The following is a 23,190-nucleotide window of genomic DNA, read 5'->3' as shown; positions in this document are numbered from 1 at the left end:
AGTTAAGAGATAGTTATTCATATTCTTCTTTGTCATTCAAAAACCCAAGACCTTCCTTTAGCAACTGTACTCTTGCCATAGCTATATAAAACTAATCAATTATTATCTATGGAAGAGCCATCATTAAAGAGGGCACACCCAATATGGATTCATGAAGAGATTTTAATTTATTCCAATTGTATGTATGATGAGGAAGCTTTTCTATGAAGGGGGAATACTTTGGGATATTTTCAAACCAAATTACTGAGATTCTTTGTCAGCTAATTTGAAAATATTCATTCCCAACCCATTAAACATCAAGAAACATTCTTTCCAATTCAGTCACAATGTGATGTTTGAAATATGGGCTCTGGTTATCTTGGCATCCTGCCTCCTTTGTTTGAGAACTGGGGGTCTTTTAAAGATACATTGTTTACTAAATTAAAAGGCATTCCATGGTATGTTGGCAGAAGAAATTGCTACCAGTAAGTGTATTTTTCTGGTACAATTAAGGCAAGTCTGTTGGGGCCCCATGTGTGAGAATTCAAAGCACCCTCAAATTGAATTAGGTATTCACCTCCCTTCCAAATATCCTGGACCAAACCACTGGAACCTAGGAAGCAATGCATCCTGGAGCTGAAAGATCTCAAGAAGAGAAAAATCCTCATCTCCACTGCCCTTTCCACATTCACTTACTACCTAGTGTCTCCTGGAATTCAGGATCTCTCATTTACTTAAATATAGACTGGAATCTTATAAAAATAATAGCTTTCATTCATTTCCTTTATATATTTACATAGCTTTACATGTTATCCCATTTCAATCTTCACAATTACTCTGCTCAATAGACAGTCATTACTATTGTATTATCGCTATTATTATCATCATTTCCTATAAAGAATATAACTTATGAAGTTATGTAGCATCATGTACATATGGTATATATTTTACTTTTTTTCCAATTACATGTAAAGATAGTTTTATATATGTTAACATCATATGCATATATAAGCTATCTCTATGTTATTCTTATAAAGAATAAGATCAAGATCCCGTGGTTGGTTAGTAAGAGTATCAAGACTAAAACCCCTGCCTTCTGTCCATTCTTCCAGTATTCTTTCCTCTACACAAAAATGTCTCTACCAAACACTGTAGACTCGCCAGAGGGAAGTTTGGGGAATTCAGCTCTCTGGATCACAAAGCAAACTCTCTGGACTGCCTTAGCCTATGGGAAATTCTCGATGTGGGTGTTCCCTGAAACCATTTTTTACAGGAAACTTCCTCCCAGAGCCACAGGGCAAGATAATTAGAGGGCAAACTTTGGAAAGGATAAGAAAGGACATAGTGGAAAAATGGGGCATGCATATGGTTTGGGTTGTGCCTGGTCTCCTCTAGAAGCTCCAACTTCAACTCTATAGTGTGGATCCCTAGAGAACTCTATGAATTTTCAGCATAAAATGTAGAACATCTCCATCTTCGAGAGAGTTGGCATTTTAAAGCCTTCTTTTAAGTGGCAGGAATTCCCTGCCTTGCCCCCCAGGCAGGGCTCCCCCAAATCCCTTATGAATCTCTTTGAGCTCTGAGTCTAGAAATCCCCCAGCACCCCCTCCCCAATTGTGGTTTGGTGTCCTCCAGCTGCACATGAATCCCATGTGGGCATCAACCAACCCAAATCTTTGTAAGAAATCACAAACAAAAAATGACTTCTAAACTGAAGAGCTTTGTGTTTATAACTCTTTGGGGAAAGTAGCACAGGAAAAAAAAGTTTACACATGACTAGGATATGTATAATAATTAGAAGTATTCAAAAGGAGGAATAGAATCCATATTGGATTTCACACTCATTTGTTTGCCACTAACAATGCAGAAACACTATTCAGCATATAGTAAACTGGGAAAGAAACCAAATTTTAAAGGATTTCCATGACTAAATACTTCTAGTTTAACAATCTAGTGCTTGTCTAACAGGTTTATTTCAGTAGCAAAAGGCTCTAGACATAAATATGCTAAATATACATCAGAATGTTTATGAAAAAAGTGTGAATATAAAGTATATAATACAAATTACCCACTGGTAGGAAAAAATACTCTAGTTTTCTTAATTAATCAGTTTTATGAGCATATGTATGTGTTTAAATGTTCATTTTATATAGATCTATCTATCTATATATCTATAGAGATAGAGATATATTGAGATATAGATATATAGATATATATTCATCAATTAAATCTCAGGTCCAGTTCCTAGCCCTATATTTCACTATGGGAATAGAAACCTGTGATTTCATTGGTGTACAGCAGGGTGTCAAATTCAAACAGAAACAGAAGTCATTAAATTGTGCAAAAGGATCCCCATGGGCTATTTAACTATCTTTAAAATGTAATATTCCCTGCGTTTTTATATTTTTATTTATTTTTGTTAAATATTTCCCAATTATATATTAATCTGATTTGGAACTGTTTGGGGAGTGTTGTGGATTATATGTGGTCCACAGGTGTGTTGGCATGAAAAAGTTCCCCCCACCAATGTAGATTGACACTTCCACTGCAAATTCTAATCTTAACTGCCTAGAGCATGAGGGCTTGAGACTTACCCATGCAATCTGTCTGCCTGTCCCTTTATCTCCTCTTCCCTCACTGTGCTTTTCTTCTCTTAGTCTCCCCATCTTTCTCTATTTAGAGAAAACTACCCTCACCAGAGCAGAGAAGTGTCTGAACAGTAACTTTACATATTAGAGAATTGAATCAGACACTGAGAAGGACCCTCTGAATCATGTTACCTTTCAAGCGATCAATATATTTAAATTTTTCAACTGCTTTTTTATGCATTTGTGACTTTATTTTTCATCTTAGCATTTTACTTTTTCCAATCACATAAAGATAATTTTCGACATTCATTTTTGTAAAATTTTCTCCTTTCCCAAAACAACAGCAACCTCATGTAGGTTATACATTTATAATCATGTTAAGTTTATGTACATATTAGTCATACTGTCAAAAGAGAATCAGTACCAAAAGGAAAACTACAAGAAAAAAATAAAACAAAGAAGAAAAAGTGAAAATAGATTGCTTTGATCTGCATTCAGATTCCATAGTTCTTTTTCTGGTAATATTAATCTCTTTGGGATACAGACCTAGTAATGATATTGGTGGATTAAAGTGTACACATAGTTTTATAGCCCTTTGGTCATAGTTTCAAATTGCTCTCCAGAATGATTGTATCAATTCCAGCCAGTTTTCCCACATTCCCTACTACATTTATCATTTAAAAAAACCAAACTTTTGATTTATGAAGGAAACAACAAATCAGACTATATTTGGAGTCAGAGATAACTGGATTCAACTTATGTGAGCTGTGTGACCCTGGGTAGATGACTTAAATTCTCAGTATCTCAAGTTACTCCTTAAAAGTATAACTAGGAGTCAAATTCTCATCTGCAACAGGGAGTTACCTAAGCTAGTGAAATCACAGTGAAATCACTCATCTCCCCCCCCAAAAAAATTACATTTGATAGAAATATTCGTGTAATTTTCATAGCCAAAAAAAAAACCTCAGTCTGGCATTTTAAAAACTTAGTCTAATTTTCATAACAAGGAAAAGTTTCACCATAAATAGAGAAATCTATTACCAGTGGATTTTTCAGATCAACACAACAGAGAATATACTTTTCATCTCCCTGCTCCAAATCTACTAATCAATCATATTTGACATCAACAACAGAAAACATCCCAATTTTCCCACCACATTCTGTGAGTTGTAATGACTATAGAAAACTTTAAACCACTTCAGAGTTATGTTGCTCTATTTGGGGCAGGATGAATACCTTCAGATTTTATAGATCACCTTTTAAACTCCTAGGATGAAAAGGACTATACTAATATTATCATATTCAGCATTTATAAACCATGTTTCATTTCTTGAAAGCCTGCTGGTCTCCCTGTTTTAAAGTCTCTTGTTGGGAAAATCTTGTGTTCAGAAATTTTAAAATATGTGCATCTGAAAAAGATGAGAAAGGTTTATTTCTCTGTGAATGATAACTCACCAAAGGGGGAGAGTTTAGATAGAGGGCATAAGAAAAATAAGTTTTCTAGCTGACCTTCTGTCGTGTACCATTTCTCATAAGGTAATTATCCTATTTCTCCTGTTTTCTTCTAAAAGAAGAACTGAACTGAAAGTTTGGGACTTAAAACATAAATCAAGCAATTCCAAATCTAGTAGAATAGGAAAAAAAGTTACTTGCACATGAAATTGCAATTCTATTATGTACAACTTGCTATTCTTTTTAATATATAATAAAGTTATCATGTAACTCTCTTTGTTTTTTCCTTTCTTCCCCTCTCCCTCACCCTAGAGATGGCTAAAAGACATCTGATCTTGGTTACATTTCTTTGATTTGCACAAAAGATTTTTAGTATGTTACTTATTTTAAAAACATTTTTAATTTAATATCAATAAATAAAAATTTAAGTAGAGCACTTTGTTTTATAAATTGCTTGACGTGTTTTATAATTTGATCCTCATATCAATCCAGATATGAAAATGCAATTATTATCTCTATTTTACAAATGAGAAAACTGAGGCAGATGGATATTAACTGACTTGCCCATGGTAACACAATCCTCAAGTGACAGAGATGAGATTTAAAACTCAAATCTTCCTGACTAACAATCCAAATTACCCACTGGTAGAAAAGAATACTCTAGTTGCCTTAATTAATCAAGACATGGTAGCCATCTCTAAGGTCGGGGAAGGAAATAAAAAGGAAAAAATAGAGTTAACATGATAATTTTTAATATATATTTATACATATACATATATACACATTTATTATAGACATATTTGTGCGTAAATATACACATATATATGTGTGTGTGTGTGTGTGTGTGTGGATATTGGCAATGCTTTCTCTGGATGCAGATAGTGTCTTCTTTCAAAGGTCTTTGTAATTAATTTGGATCTTTATATTGATCAAAATGACTTAGTCTCTCACAATTGTCCTTAAAACAATACTGTTGTCACTGTATTTCTTTTGATTATTTTCTGCATTTCTCATAGCACAATAATTTTTCATCATAATCACATATCAAAACTTTTTAGCCATTCCCTAATTTAAGGGCATCCCCACTATTTCCAGTTCTTTGCAACCACAAACACAGCTATTATTAACATTTTAGAACATATAAGTGCTTTTCTTTTTTCTTAATCATCTTTATAAGTAGTCCTAATGGTGCTAATACCAGGCAAAGGGTATAAGTAATTTTAAAACTCTTTGGACATAAGTCCGAATTGCTCTTCAAAAATGGTTAGATTGGTTCACAGTTCCACAACAGTAAATTATTGTCCCAATTTTTCCACATTCTTTCCAACATTTGTCACTTTCCCTTCAATCATTTTAGTCAATTTGATAGATATGCTAGCTCAAGTTTGTTTTCATTTGCATTTGTCTAATCAATAAAGATTTTCTAGTATTTTTGCATATGATTATAAATTATTTTGATTTCTTTCACTAGAAACATACCCTTTGACTATTTATTAACCTGACAAAGACTCATATTCTTATAGATTTGGTGAAGTCCCCTTTATATATGAGCTATGAGACCTTTTTCAGATAAACTATCTATAGAAATTCTTTCCTAGTGTTTTGCTTTCCTTCTGATCTTGGTTACATTTTTTTTATTTGCACAAAAACTTTTTAAAATGTTACTTATTTTAAAAAATTTTGAATTTAATAATAATAATTAAAAACTTAAGAATAACACTTTAAGATTTATACACTGCTTGACATGTTTTATAATCTGATCCTCATATTTATCCAGATATGAAAATACAATTATTATCTGTATTTTATGGATGAGAAAATTGAGGCAGACAGATATGAACTGATTTGCCCAGGGTAGCACAATCCTTAAGTGACTGAGTTTAGATTTAAACTCAAATATTCCTCACTTATAGTCTAAACTACCCACTAGCTTAGAGAGAAGAATCTTCTAGTTGCCTTAATTAATCAATAAATATTTATTAAGCAACTACTTTGAGCCAAACAGTCTGCTAGGTGCTGGGGGATACAAATTCTAAGAATAAGATACACTCTACTAACAAGACTCTAATTGACAAAATAATTGAATTATACTAAACAAGTTAATTTACTAGGATCACATATGCAATAATTGATAAAGTTAGACCAATAGCTAGTTATTCCAGGCAGCTCTAAAAGAGAACTAATAGAGTTCTTTGAACCAAGAGACAGCACTCTTTCATATGCTACATTCATGTAATGCTTTCTTCTCATTTAATCAGAAATGAAATTGGTGGCTATGATTGTAGGGAGGAAATAAGAATTCAATATTGATTGCACGTGAAAAGACAAAATGAAGAAATATGGAGGAAGCTAAAGAAAGATATTAATAAGCTTGAGGAGCAAACGATATTGGAGAAAAAGGAACTAGGTAGCAAGGGGATGAGGATTGTTAGGAGGACTTTCATTCTACTTTGTGTAACACTCCCCAGGAAATGGAGTTAGTTTCCTGAAGGTCACATACTAGCTTGTCATCAGAAAACCAACTTTCTTTGTTTTCCCCAGTCCGGTTACTACAATCTTGGGATGAAGGGTCTTTCCTACAAAGAAGTGCTGATATCAAACTTTGGAAGGCTTTCTGAACTCCCTAAAGGAGAGTGGAATTCAACCACCAATTCACTGAACTATGGCTATGACTCAATCCACTATTGGACCTGAGAATTATGGTCATATCTCAACAACCAAAACCATTAAAATAGTCAAGCAACTGGGCTTGTACCTTGTAATTGGGGGGCTGGGGGGGCGGGTGGAGTACTACCAGGGATGACCAGAGTACTGTTAAGAAATTCTTTCAGGTGTTGCAGAAAAAAGAAACTTTACAGAGACATTATGACCACACTCAAGATCAACAAATGAAATTTTGTGTGATTTTGATTATTTTCCATGAGTCTTAGAACATTACAGGAAGTAGGGTATCAGAATAGAAAACTCATTGACCTTGAAATGAGAGATTTGAATCATGCTATTTACTAGCTAGATAGTCATAGATAATTAATCTCACTGAAGCTCACTTTTCTCATTTGTAAAATGAGGAAATACTTTATCTCAGGATTATTCTGAAGTAATATTGTATGCAAAATTACATATAAATATCAGTTTTTATTATATAATCCAAAAATCTCACTTTGCAGATGAGATTATTTGAGGGTAAAAAAAATAAAAAATATTATCTTCCTTCAGTCACAAAACTATCTCATGGCAATACCAGGATAAGAACCTCGTTTTCCTGACTCCTAGAATTTTTTCTCATCTATCATTCTTTTTATTGTACTTACATTTATTTTTTGGTGGTCAGTTTATATTTTAAGAGTAAAATTTGTGAGTAAAATTCACTATCTTATAAATGGAAAATACCTTACAAGTTTAATGTCTTAACCCTTGCTCTTCCAAGTACACATACAAAATCTCAGTTTCAAAGGTCAAGCATGATGATTTTTCATTTAGAATTCTTTTTTCAATAACTTCTAATAAAGAATAGATTAGGGGCAGCTAGGTGGCGCAGTGGATAGAGCACTGGCCTTGGAGTCAGGAGTACCTGTGTTCAAATCCAGCCTTAGACACTTAATAATTACCTAGCCATGTGTCCTTGGGAAAGCCACTTAACCCTATTGCCTTGCAAAAACAAAAACAAAAAAAAATAGATTATAAGTGTTTAGGGGGGGAAATGGTGGCATTTTTTGAAATTTGAAAAATTTAGGTTTTTAGCAAGGTTCCAGTTCTACTTAGAAATCGGTCCAACTTTTTCTACCAATTTCTTATCCATTAAGTAAAGCTACCAAGGTGTTCAGTTGACCAATTACCATTGTTAATAATGATGGCATCCTTTTTATTCTATAATAGAATATATTATCTTTATTTATCCCTATTAAAATCATGAAATAATTTGCCCGAGAAATGAAGGCAGAAGGGGGAGGGTGGGTACAAGTGAGGCTAGCAAAGAATTTAAACAGGCCAAGTACAGTGATTATATGGAATGAAATTCTGTTCTCTCCAATCATTTTGTTCCAGCTGCCAAGAAAAGGCAGTAAAATGGAAACTCATCTATTCAGACAAATAAAGGTCTCTGTGATTGTGAATGGCTAACAGTACCCTCATCTATTCAATCAGATTTTTCATAGAATCCATATTGGATTCTTGTCTATCATTCAAAGCAGAATCTCATTGTTATTTTAGATTCTGAAAAGAATTTGTTTCCTGGTTCATATTTTAAAACACATTCCAGAAACTACACAATAAAACTAAAGGGGGAACATGTCTATTAATCAGAATCACATGAAAAAGAACAAGGTTTTATTAACGCTGATATGTTGAAGTGAACAGCGGTCAATGCATTTAGCTTACAGAGATTTCATTTTCTGAAAGCATACATAAACTGTGAGTCAAGTTAAACATGTATTAAGTGCTGAAAGAGATCTTTTACAACCTGAAATTATTTCATTTCATTCCATGATGTTCTTGAAAATATTAATAGCTTTCTTGACAATTTATCCATTGTATTATAGTGTTATGTTACATCTGTGGCATTAATCTCAACTTATACATCCATTCCAAGGTGGCACAATACTGAAATTAGTATATTATATTATTTGTTTCAACCACTTATAAGGTCCCCAGGGATATCCAAACAGCATTTTTTCAAATTTAAAAATGCATACACTTTGAGACATGTCATTGTGAAAGTCAAAATCTCTAGTAGAACACTTGTGATACATTCTTCTACTTAAAAAACATAACTATTATCAATTCTTGAATAATTAGCATAAGCTATGTTATTTTATTCTGAATCAGATTGATAAAAGTTAACAACTGAAGAATACTGGATTTCATACCTTTTTCATGAGGTATGAATCTACTTACATATTCCTGAGGAAATATGAAAAAGAGGAAAAATCCTTCGATGATTTTCATAAAGGCCAAAAACCTATGTAGCTTATGGTATATTTTAAGCTCAAAGGAGAGGCTAGGGAAGTTGTAACAAATAAGGAAGTTTAATTAGATAATTTTATGTTCTTACCACAGAGGCTTGACTGCAATTTGCTTTTGTTCCAGTTCGTTTTTATTTCAGTCAGTTAAAGTGAACAACCTCAATGGTCACTTTGGTACATGTATATTTTTCCCAAGGGAAAATAAAACAGAAAATAGTTTGGGGAAAACTGTATTTTAAGGCAACTCGAAATCTTATTTGTTTGAATTTTCATAACTAAAATATTATAACAATGACGTACAATTCTGGAAACAAGACTGGGCCAGTGGATATCATAAAGAATTGACCAAGCTCCATCTCTCATGAAAAATGGTTTCTTTCCAAGTCTCTGAGAAGGCCAACCTAAGTGTCTTGTTTTGTTTGTCTCAGGGCAGAGGAGGGAAAGAGGAAGCATTATTTGGCACTTTTGTTTTGTTTTGAATTCCTTAACATCAATGCTTTTATCTCATCAACCTTACTAATGACTTTCTGGTCAACTTGAGACAAAGAAATGGTCAGCTATCTGTCAAACTGGACCATAAAGATATTTCTTTTAGAAGGACTAAATTACATAGATTTCTACTTAGGTGAAATTCATCAAATAATTGTTTAACAACTATCAGATTCTAGTGTAATTTATCAATTTCCTTTATTTTATGCGTCTTATTAAGGCAACAAAAGTACTATAAGACTTTCATTGCTACTTTTCTGAAAACAATGTAAATTACTCTAACGCCTTAAAGCTTAGAGAAAAAATAACTATTTACAAATAGCCAAGAGTAATCACTCTAAAAATCAAGAGATTTTCCCATTTTTCTACTATTCTGCAGTTCAGCCTATCTATAATTTGTAGAATCTTGCCTACATTATTTTACCTCTCTCCATCTGGATGGAATTGCCTTATTCACAGTGATTATATTTCAATTGCATGACCATTCAACATTTCTAATTTGTTTATTCACTGCATAATCATTTTCAAAGATATTAACAGTTGTTAGCCAAAGTTGGGGCATGAGTTCCAAGATGCCCCTTTATTTCAATTTGTGGATTAGCAAGCCATCTTAAAAATGAATGACAGGGATAGCTAAGTGACACAGTGGATAGAAAACCAGCCCTGGAGTCAAGAGGGCCTGAGTTCAAATCTGACCTCAGACACTTAATAATTACCTAGCTGTGACCTTGTATAAATCCCATTTCCTTGCAAAAAAACCCAGCAACTTGAAATTTGCCTTGCAAAAAGAAAGATAAATGGCAGGTGAAAAAAGTTACCGGGGGAAAAAAAACCCAAAAGGCAAGGAAAGGCTTAGATGGACAGAATTCCAAGAAGGGAAAAAGAGACAAATGTGGAGAAGGATAGAAACAAAAGTATCAGGAAGAGAGGAGGAAGTCAAAGATCCGATGTGGAGATAACAGACTGTGGGTTGGGTGCTGAGGGGGGAGAGAGGGTACAATGGTCAGTGAGCTGACTGTCTTGATCAAAATCTAAAGTGCCAAGGATTAATGTTGTACAAAGTGACCACTGACACTGGGAACTTGGAACTAGTTACAAGGGATATTGAAATTATATGTGTTGAAGCTCAGATGGCCCAGGTATTTGAGCTGTGTTTCAATTTCAACCAATTTCAAGGGATAAAAGGAATGGCCTAATTATTCTACTTACAAAAGAGAAAAGGAAAAAATCCCTACCTTAATAATATTATTTAAAATCAGTCTTGTTCAAAGAATGCATAAGCTATTTCTTTTTATTCATCCCAATCTGAAAAATTCAATTTAAATGCATTTTTTATAAAATAAGGTATTTTAATACCTGCATTATTATTCTTCTCCACTGAAATACTACTCAGTCTTTAGATATAGAGGTAAATCTGGATTCTCAAAGGCCATGCCTTAGTGTAAGGCAATCAGCAAGCATTTATCAAGAACCTACTATATATCAGACATAATGTACCAGAGATACAAAAAAATAAAATAAAATAAAAGATAGTTCCTATTCTCAAGGAACGCAGTATTTGGATGGGAGTTGAAGAGACATCATGTAAATATCATATTAAACAAGATATATATAAATATACAAGACAAATTCAAAAGAAAGTTCTGGGAAGTTGCTACCAGATTGGAAAAGTCTTGAGGACAGAGCTAGTTGGGCTCATTTGAGGACCAGACTTAAATTTGGAGTGACGTATCCCTAGAAGACTGGTCAACTGGTAGTGAAATCTGTTTTTCAGCCCTGGCAACTCAAATAGCCAGATATGTCAAGGTCTGGAGATATTCCCATTCATTGGAGGAGAACTGTTAAAAGTCAAATCTCAGTTCTGCAATGACTGAAGCAAATAATGGAACTGAGGTCTGGAATTCTCAATTTGCTTTGGGGGGTTTTTTGGTCTATGTAGAGCCACCGCCTAGTACTAGTGGGTTTCCAACAATACTTGTAGCTAGATTGATAACTGAGGAAAAAACCTGCATTTTTTAATTCTAGGTACTTGGAATGTTCTTGTAATTTTAGATAGAAATATCTAAGTGAAAAAATGGGTAGAACATTGGTCCTGAAGTCTGGAAGATCTGGATTCAAATCCAGTCTTTGTCACTTACTAACTGTATGTCTCAGTTTTCCCTACTGTAAAAGGGAAATGATTTTAACTCTCTCCCAGGGTTGTTTAAGGATCAAATAAATGATATTTATAAAGCATTTAGTATAGTACGAGACAAATAGTAGGTGCTTAATAAATCCTTGCTCTCTTCCCTCCTCTCATCTTTAAAATGCTTAATATTTTTAAGTAAAAGACTATCTTGAAATCATTAATTGAAATTTAATTAAAACTAAATCAGTAATGAAAAATGAAAAGTGTTTAAAATAGCTTTGTAAATAGAACCATAATTCATGAATTTGCAAATGAATCTGCTTCTTTCATTCACATTTACTACTGTTCTTTATATATGATATATGGAGTTGAATAGTACAAAATAGATTTTAGGTCAAACATTACATTAAAGGAATCAAAGAAAAATTTTAAAAAGCATCAAATTTGAGGCTCTATTTGATCAAAGGTTGTTATAATTATGGAAAAGACATCACTCAAAACCACAATCTATTTGTGTCAATTTCTCCAACTTATTGTCTAAGAGCTAATAATATTATTTAAAATCAGTCTTGTTCAAAGAATGCATAAGCTATTTCTTTTTATTCATCCCAATCTGAAAAATTCAATTTAAATGCATTTTTTATAAAATAAGGTATTTTAATATCTGTATTATTCTTCTTCTCCACTGAGATACCAACTACTGTCTTCTCAGTATGTCAAATTTGATGTTGATAATTTTAGTAGATACTTATACAATATACATTTTTACCCAGGTGCAAAACTTCATAGATGGAAGCACTGGTGAAGTCACTTTTTCCCAAATGTACTTTTTTTTTAAGAGATGTTGATGCTCTGCAAATTAAGATGACAATGTTCCTACCAGTATTTGATGATTTGAATTCAGCCCCTAATTAACAGATGGTCCCATCAGTCTGCCTTATAATTGATATCCTTTTTAAAAATCTCCAAAAAAAGGCAAATGAGCATGGGTTCTGCCTGGCTTCTCCAGAGTTGGTCATTTACAAATGAATATCTTCCCCTATCTGAACTGATTATTACTATGATGCCATATTTTGGATCCACATGCAAGATATCATCAAATCCTTTCCAAAATTTTCACAGTCTACTTTTTCTTCAGAGCCTTGAACTTTCTCTTTTAACCTTAGAATTTATACAATTTTTAATTACTACTTTTTGAGTTTCATAATGAGGTCTTTTGTCATATGAATATGTCCCAAAAAATGTCTTTTCTATTCAAGCAAGACATACGAACTTATAGAATGAATCCCACAATGAAACCAAACCGTGCATGAAGCCATAGAAATTTCAGAGAAAACAAATGAACATTGGTATGCATGAAACCGTACAAACCACAAAAATTCATAGGGCCCTAATACCGGTCGTGGGGTAATTTTATGATAGGCACACCTGTTCCCAAGGAAGCACATTTCACACACAGTCACCAGCTAGCTATTGAATAATAACAGATTTCAGTTATTATTGACCTGTCAAGCCCAAATGAGCAAACTCAGTAGCCACTTGGAATGAACACTGAGCATCATGGGAACTCCCTAGCATAGAAAATGTCCATCTCTGAGATCTGAGGACAACATAAGCCTCTAAGGTTTATAGTGGCTGAGACCAGGTATGATTGATGAGCTGTCTAATTTATACAATGAGATTCAAATCCAGGCTGAAATAACTAATGTAATGAAAGAGGAAAGACTGGTAAAGATTAATGAGGTTTAAGAATTGTACCCTCTGTTCTGAAGCAAACATGGTGACAAATTAGTTATTCTCACAAAAAGAAGACTCATTTTTTTGCACGTCACAGAAATATTTATTTCCGAGGAAGTTTGAATACATGTAACTAGGACCCTTTAAATTGATTAGTCATGATTTTGTTATAGCAAATGAAACTGGCACACACAACATTCGTGGATGAAACTACACGTCTATTGTCATGGAACGGTTACATCTTGACAACGATAGATCATGAACACCTGTGAGCTCTGATTACATTTAACCTCTAGGATCGGTGAAAGTACAGACCATAAATAGCAGAATAAACATTTGGTAGTTTTATTGGAGAGAAATACTCACAACATGAGCTACATAAACTCATTCTCTAAATGAGAATATTTTAAAAGATATTGACTACAGATGTTTCAAAGAAGAATTTAAGGTCTCACTGGGTGTACCCAACTGGTGATCACTCCATTATAAGCTTAACTCTTTATAGTGGTAGTTCAAATTCCAGTTTTCCCTTCTCAACTTTTCACCCAGCAAGCAACCATTGTTACACTTCAACACATCCTTGCATCAAGCACCTAAAGTAAAATGAAAACAGCTGCAATTTCACTGCCCATCCCTTTCTTATACCCTTACAACATTTGTTCTGGTAATGTAGGTTAATTCTGCAAATAACACTTCTGTAAATTGTTCTTACAAACTGCTCCATCATTTATGTAAGGACTTCTGTGAACTTTGAAAAATTAATGCCTTTAATTTTGGTTGATGGCAACATCAGCCGAGCTCTGTAAATTGCGCTTTAATGAGATTTTGCTACAGGGGATAATCTGCTCCTGACAGAGTAACATCTTGAAAACATCTGTAGACCTATAATTTCTCTATGACGATTAGATCCCTCCACAAGACTCCACATACAGACCCCAAATATAGGGGGGAAATGTAAAGTTCTAAATGCGAATTCAACCTGTTCTCGCAAAAAGAAGAGGCTTACAATGAAAACTTTCAAGCACTGAAAATAAATCAACTTTTGGACTAATTAACATTTAGTTTTATTTAATTAAGAAAGACTATTACTGCCTCCACTGCTGTGCATCTGTATATAATGAAGCAAACAGCAGTAGGTATAAGATACCACTGAGGGATATGCCCAAGTAACCCAGCTCTATAGGTGCAAAGGAACGTCTATTATTGTTAAGTAACTGACATCAGAGTCTTACTTTAATGTTGTCATAAATAAAAGGAAGATTTTCACAGATGCTTTCACATATGGTTTCTTATTTGTCTCTGATGGAGGCTGGGAGTTAGATTAGATGCCAAAATTAAATGATTTAAATAGACAGCTGCATAATGGAAACTACTAAATAACACCTTTTAAACAGTTTCTATTTATAGCAGATCTAACTCACAGAAAGATGACAAATCTGATTTTGTTTAAGATAGTTTTCCTTGATATTGTAAAAGCATGACTTCTGAGACCCTGTCCTAACTTACCTAACATTCAAGAGCTCCTGGCCATGAACATGCTTCCTATCAAATTCTCTTCAGCAGCTGGACCTGATAAGTTTCAAAATCAGGACTCGTTTTATACAAATAAACCCGTTATCCTAAGACAAACTACATAGGATTCAATGTTCTAGTACAGCCTGAAAAAAACAACTTTAATATGTAAAGAGCTGGTTTATGATCCATCATTAATTGACTATAAGCACCCTGTGGGCAAGAGCTATTTGGTTATTTTCTTTGAATCCTCAGAACCTAGACCATTACCTAACACATATTAAGAGATCAGGGATTTAGATCTTTTGGGGGTCATGGTCTGGTCTGGTGAAATTCATGAACCTTTCTCAACATGTTATTAAAATGTATAAAAATAAAATGAATAGTCTTACAAAGTAAACAATTACAATGGAATATAGCTATCAATTTCTTAAGTTCATGAACTTGAAATCTATCCACAAACACAAATGTGTTAGGGATCCATGGACACCAGATTAAGAACCCTATATTAAATGCTTCATAATGCTTGCTGAGTGAGTTTTATTTAAACCATGTGACACAACTACTGAGAATGTTGCTTCCAGGTTGAAAATTTCTATATCTGCAAAATTCAAGGTTACAAATTTTTCACAGATTGTTTTTTATGAGGCCAAGTGATCATGCTGGAAAACCAAAGAGGAAATAGTATGATAACTCTTTTTTTTCTTTAAAAGCATGTAACTTTGGGAAATTTACAAATGATACCAAAATTAACTTCATCTATAGACAGACCCTTTGAGGTCCTAAATGACAGTGAATATGATATTACTGAATATGAATTTTAAAAGATAAGGGAAAAAAGAAAGTGTGGCTTTAGCCAGTTTACCAAAAGTACCCAGCTTTGAATGAAAAGGACTGGAGGCATTTGAAGCAGTCCATAGTTAGGGAGTGAAGGAGGAAAAGTAATTCTCAATTTTTTTTTCTTTAATATACCTTCCAGGAAGCTGGGTGATCTACCATGTATCTTTGAACTTCTAGGAAGGAATGGAAATAGTAGAAAAACAGTCACTACATCACTCTGATGGAAAGGAAAAAAGGAAGGAAACAAGCATTATTTAAATGTCTCTTATGGGCAAGGAACTATGGAAGCACTTTATAAATACCTCATAACAAAACTAGGAAAATGGTGCCTTTATTATTCCCATTTTATAATTGAGGAAACTGAGAAAGACAGGGGGTCTTGACCAGGGTCACACAGCTAAGAAGTGTCTGAGGCCTGATTTTAACTAAGATTTTTTCTTGACTCCAAGACTAGCATCCTGTTCACTGTTCCATTTGGCTGATTTTTTACATGAAATTCTTCTCTTCAAAGTCTCCCCTACTCCTAGAAATAGCCCGTTCATTATTGAGTGTCCCTGTATGCTCAAGTTAAAGAAGCAAATTTCATAAGCAACTGTGAGGATATCTGAGAATTTCCTTGTGTATCCATATGATATAATAAATATTAGTAATTAGTGACTCACATTTTTTCCTTGGAGACCAGACATCACTTTCAGAATGAGGAGCTTTGTAGGAAAATAATTCAGTTACCTAAATTTTTGCTTCACACCTACTGAAACATTTAATTATCCCTAAGTATTCAACAAAAAAACTTTAATTATTACAGCTTAGAGTTCCAGATTTTTCTCCATTCTGCTTTTCCTGGATAGGAAATCTGATTGATCTTTATATAAATTTTACAACTAAACATAGGATAATGGCATCCATTTTCAGTAGTTCATTTTTGTTATATTTTGTATTTATCAAACTCAAAACTTTTATCTTTTATTCTTAAGAATGATACTATGGGGGCAGCTAGGTGGTGCAATGGGTAGAGCACCAGCCCTGGAGTCAGGAAGACCTGAGTTCAAATCCAGTCTCAGACACTTAATAATTACCAAGCTATGTGACCTTGGGCAAGTCACTTAACCCCATTGTTTTGCAAAAAGATGAAAAAAATGAAAAGAATGAAACCATGGAAAATAAAGAATGATCACCTGAGTAACACATAATATATTTTTATTAAGGATGCATTTTAAGTTACAATCAAATAGAAGTCAGAACACTTAAGAGTGGACAAATAAAAAATGAATTAACCAGTAATCAGTTATCAAAGGCAATCCATTATAGAGAATATTTTCTTAAAATTCTAGAAATCATAGGCAATTGGGTGGTGCAGTGGAATCAGGAGGACCTGAGTTCAAATCCAAACTCAGAACTTAATGACCTAGCTTGTGATCTTGGACAAGTCACTTGATCCCATATGCTTTACAAAAATAAAAAAACAAAAATCCTAGAAATCACATCACTCACAGGTCTTCATTGGTAAAAAAAAAAAAGGAATTTCCTTAACAGGTTATTCCCTATATCAAAGAAATCATGTATCTAGTCCTCATCCTCAGAATAACCCCAAACAAAGCATTACTGTAATACTACTACTACTACTACTACTACTACTACTACTACTACTACTACTACTAATAATAATAATAATAATAATAATGCCAATTATGTCTCCTTTACTCTCTTTGCTAAAGTAGTGGTTAGTATTAACAGAAAGAAAACCAGAAATATGGGAAACAAGCAAACAAAAAGATTTGAAATATTCCAAGTTAGCTATAGAACTTCATTTAATTAGAACTCCCATTTTCTGGTAAGGATTTTCCATTTAAATATGACCTTTTAAAAAGTAAATATAATCCTAAGAAGACACATGCCACTTTTCTAAGTTTTATGATATTTGATGTCAGATTTTCAATAACCGAATTAGTAGGACCAAGAATGAGCATCATTTTTGAATGATTTTATCATGATATTGCAAAGACTATCTTAGTTCTCTAGTGATTGTGTTTCCTTACCAATCTTTCTTCCATGACTCTATCGCTGGTGCTGCCTGTACTGTGGAGTTCTGCTCTTAGATCTTTTTTTCATTTATTTGAGCACTCCTCGATGTCCTAGAGAGACACCCAGTCCACAGCATCTTCCCATCCCCCAGTCAGTGTGTTTGATTCTGTAACCATCAAATCTCCATGAATTCGTCCAGTTATCGGGGTGGCAGATCTTTTCAAAAATTCTGCTAACATTCATAAATCGCTACAAAGCACGTTAAGAGAACTTATTCCAAATGGCACAAAAGATGTTTTAGGGATGAAATTTCTTGGGAATTTCAATTAAAATAAAAATTGCATGCTTTGTACATGGATTTCCTTCTACTTAAGCCTTTAATGCCAGCTAAATAACAAAAGATGCCATTAATGTAAAATTCAGCTTAAAAGTCAATTGTATTTCAGGCACTTCTAATGCTCGTACCTTCATAATGTAACAAGAAGTCTTAAAAGCACTTAACGGAATACAGCTGTATGTAAATTTGCCTTAAACTACTGCAGGTTAGGAACAGACATTATTTTAATCTTTGAAAATAAACCATGGAGTTTCCAGTATTTGGGTCTGCTAAAGTCATCTACTAATGATTCCCCCATTAAGCCATAATAAAGAGCTTGAAAGTTGATCCAGTCCCATACACATGGTAAACAGAAAGAGAGACTCAAATTAGAGCAGTTACTGACAAAAGGCTGCCAGGGGGTTGTTGGATGTAACACACAGACATACAAATATCTCTTCTCATCCTTTACTCAGCCCTGCTCTAAGATACATCATCACAGAAGTAAAACCAAAACATTGGATATTTATTTAAAATACAAATCTATGTTCTAGAAATAGTTGGTCTTGCCTAACTAAAAGTAACTTATTCTAAATTTATAGATATGCAATGGAAAACTCTTTCCAAGAAATGTGGAAATACATCTTCTCATTTTTGATATTTTCCCATGGGTAGATAAGCAAACAAAGAGAATCCCAGGAATTCCCCAATATACTATCTGTAAGACTCAATGGTTATCAAACATATAGCTAGAAACACAAACCTTATGTTTGTCATTCTGTATAAAGTTTTTCTAAAATGAGCTCATCAAGATCTCAACATATGGTGAGAAATGATCCCAGACCAGAGATAACTGGAGTGGGAGAATTTTATAGAACTATATTGTCAAATTCAATTTTTGTTATAGGTTCATAAGATCACAAGCTCAGAGCAAAAAGAGACTTTATAAGCCATATAGGCAGGTATCCTCGTTGTACAGATAATGAAACTTAGGCCCTTAGAGATTAAATAACCTACCCAAACTCACCCATGATTAACAGAACTGGGATTTGAATTCAGATCCTACAACTCTATATGCAGTAGTCTTTTCACTGCATTGCAATGCAGTGTGGGCTTCTTCTTAATGAAATTTAAAGATACAATAGAAAATAAATTCTACATTAATTTGCATCAATGTTAAAAATTGAGTGATGGGGCAGCTAGGTGGCATTAGGGGCGGCTAGGTGGCATAGTGGATAAAGCACTGGCCTTGGAATCAGGAGTGCCTGGGTTCAAATCCCGTCTCAAACACTTAATAATTACCTAGCTGTGTGGCCTTGGGCAAGCCACTTAACCCCATTTGCCTTGCAAAAACCTAAAAAAAAATTGATGTGACAATGAGCACTCTTATTTTCATCCATCTTTTTTTCCCTGGGAGCTCAAAGAGCCTCATAAACAATTGCCTCATTCATCTTGTCTCCCTAGGCTTGATTGATGTGGAAAAGTTACTATTCCCACTTAATTGAACTTAAAATTACATCATTTCTTCCAAGAAAAAGGAAGAAGGTAAAAATGGAAAGGATTTTTCATTTAAATATGACCTTTTAAAAATTAGATATATAATCCTAAGAAGGTACATGCCATTTCTTTCTTTATGACATCAAATGCATTACAAATGCTCAAAACAGTTTCTTGTTATAATCTTTTATTTTAGATTCCTACAAATTCTGTTCTTCTACCAAAGAAAGATCTGTGGAAATAAATGACTACTTAAACTACTAATTTACTTCAGTCACAATCATGAAATACAGAAAAGAACAACAAATGACAACTGAAGATGAGTAACCATAAGGAGAATAAATTAAAACAGAACAAAGAAGTTTATATACCCTGAAGTCAAGCCAAATCCCTTGCACACAGTAGTCACTTAAGAAATGTTTCTTAAATGATCTTAAATTGACAGAAAGGCAGAGTGGATTGAGCACTGGATTCAGAGTAAATCAGAGCTGAGTTTTGATTCTGAAAAATATGAACATTAACTGAATGGCATTGGGCAAATCATTTAAATTCCCTAGTTCTCAGTTTCCTCATATGTAAAATATAGAGTGATCTCTAAGGTCTCTGATCTCTAAGGTCTCTCCCAGCTCTACATGATGATCCTTGTTTCCCACAAGCCAGTAGTAAGTGGAAATTTTTTCACCACCACTATCCTGGAATTTTGTACCTACAGAAGGTGAGAAGTACGGCCTGGATTAGACCTTCCTTTGAGTTAAGGAGTATATCCTTAGTAGCAAAGCTGAAGAAGATATCCTATATCTTTTGTATTCATTCTGGCAAACATAAGTCTTTATTATATAGTATGTGAGCACCAAAAGATTCTGACTCCCAGATTAGTGAGTTACCCAATGTCAAATGTATGTGAAAGTGTTTTCTAGTCAAAAAGTAGTATAAAAATGTAATTGAATGCAATTAATATATTGAGCATTTGAACATATTTAATTTTTATCATCTGTGACTTTATAGGAAGGTGAGGGTTCAAATAAAATTGAATTGTATCTGTTAAAATCATAACCCAATGCCTCATTACAGAATAGAAGTATCACTGAGTTCTTAAAGGTGAATGCCTCTAGAGTCTATAAATCCCCTTAAGGATAGATTTTTAAGAGCTTTACAACCTTGGAAAAATTTTTTAAAAAGTCTTTATTTCAAAACAATTGGCTTCCTATGTAATCTCATGCATTTATACATTTAAAAATATCACACTGAAAAGGTCTAGGAACTGATAGTCTGAGAGTTTAAAGATGTGTATGTGAATCCCAAACTACCATTTACTACCTGTAAGACTTAAAGCAAAATATTTAATTTATTCAATTTCATTCAACAGATTCATGTCAAGAACCTACTAAGTGTTAATTAGTGTGACATAGTAGGTGGAGAACTGACCATGGAAACCCAGAAAACATGGGTTGCATGATCATTTTAGTGTCCTACACAACTCTCTATTATTTAGGTTGTAGAGAAGGTACTAAATTATATTTGTGGAGCCCAACCAAAGCAACCACAACCAAAAGGAGCTCTAGCTACCAAGGAAATCCCAGAGCCACTTCTTACTCTTTGACATTGTTCAAACTATTATGTTCAGTGCTAAGGATTAAAAAGAAATGCTAAGCAAGTTGGTCTTATTTTCATGGAATCTAATGGGAGAATTTAATATATGGATATATATTAATACATATTAATATATGTATATAGATATAGATAGATGAAGAAACATAAGAACAAAATGTGTTCATCATTAAAGCTTTGCATATTGAAATGATTTTATTATTTTGCTTTTATTATTTGATTAGTCTGAGTTTATTTCTATTTTGTTACTTTGAATTTTTAATTTAAAATATTTTTCAAATATTTTGATATTTTATTTGATTCCCTTAAATTTATGTTAAAATTTTATTACTTAATATAAAATATTTGAAGTAAAATATTTCATATTAAGTAATAATGTTAAGTAAAACAAAAAATTCATTTCAAATACTTTATATTTTACTTGATTCTTTTTAATTTATTAAATTCATATGCTTTCAAAATATTATAATTTCAATTTAATAGTTTTGCATCTACATGATAAAGTGAAAGTATCATATTTGGAATGAGAAGATCTTGTTTCTAACTCTAGACCTGACATTTATGATCTATGTGGCCCTAATCAAGTCATTTTACTTTTGTATGTAAAGTGAAAGACTGGATTAGACTATATCTAAGGCTCCTTCCAAGTTCTAAACTCTTAATAGTGATCATTCACTTTTCTAAACTCTTTCATTTTCATAATTATCCAGTGAGATAAGTAGTGTAATTATTTCTATTTCCGTTTTATAGTTGAGGAACCTGAAGTTCAAAGACATTGTCATTTGTCCAGGTTTTCAGAGCTAAAAAAGCAAAACATCTAATTTGGGAGAAAGGGGGTTCAGGTCCACCTGATTGCAGGTCCAATGCCCTTTCCCTAACAATAACTGTAATTGTTTTATTTTCCTAGCTCTGCCTGGTTGGGGGGAAGGGAGGTGAATAATGGGATGATTGACCAGAAATAGAAGTCAAGAGCCTTCTGCAGGGAGTACAACATCAACAGAGTGACCTCGCTTGGGTGGGGCTTCCTCAGATTCTCAGAATCTAGAACACCTCAGAGGCATCACAACAATCCACATATTAAGATTTTCAAAGTGCTTTTCTCACTCACCTACCCCCCCAAAATAAACAACTGTGAAATAATAGCATAAATAGTATTATCCTTACTTTAAAAGTGAAGCAATAGCAACTGTGTTAAGTTAAATGACTTACCTTTAGTCACCCAGCTGGAGTGTCTGAAGTAGGAATCAAATCCATGTCTTGACTCAAAGAATAACCCTGAGCCCAGTGATGCTACCACTGACAAAACAAAGCTCATCTGGATTTATCCTTAGGATCTCAGAGAGGGAATTTGTAATGAAGTATAATAATGAAGCCAGAAGTCATTTGTAAACTATTGAATATAGGGAGTGAGATATTAGGGGTGACAAAAAAAATAGACATGAAATAAGAGCTGGATGGAGATGTAGGTGAACTGAACAAACTCCAAAGGAGAGATTGTTGTATAATGATGAGAAAATTACAAGGGAGAATGAAAATGTCAAGTTCTACTCTTGTTTCTGAATATGAGAGCATGAAAAGAAGGAAAGAAACCAGAATGGAAGTCAGAGAAATGGGGTTCAAATCTTGTCTGTTACTTATTATGTAATGTTATTCGGCAAGACACTTTACAGCTCTGGATTACTTCCCTGTGAAAGGAAGGAGTTGGACTAGATGACCTATAGAATCTTGCAGATCTCCTATGTAGCTCTCTTTCCACTATGCCACACTTCTCTGAGGCAAATAAATGATAAGCATCCCTTTAGCTCGGTTTAACTCTCACTTGTACCTGGACCTTTATAATCATTTCTTACCAAGTTATCAAGAAGGTAAGTTAGGTGTCTAAGTTATAGATCTTTGTAATGAAGCATCTAAATTAAAGAGGCAAAATAATCATGGGGATCTCATGCAAAAGTTCATTTTCCAGGTTTATTCACTGGCAAAATAACCTAACAAAATGTCTTCTGTGCTCTGGGAGACTTCTGGGACTGGGTATAGCATAACGGACTTTTTACAAGAACTTCA

Source organism: Macrotis lagotis, chromosome 6 (genome assembly GCF_037893015.1).
Source record: "Macrotis lagotis isolate mMagLag1 chromosome 6, bilby.v1.9.chrom.fasta, whole genome shotgun sequence".
Classification (NCBI taxonomy): Eukaryota; Metazoa; Chordata; class Mammalia; order Peramelemorphia; family Peramelidae; genus Macrotis; species Macrotis lagotis.
This window is presented reverse-complemented; position numbering follows the sequence as displayed.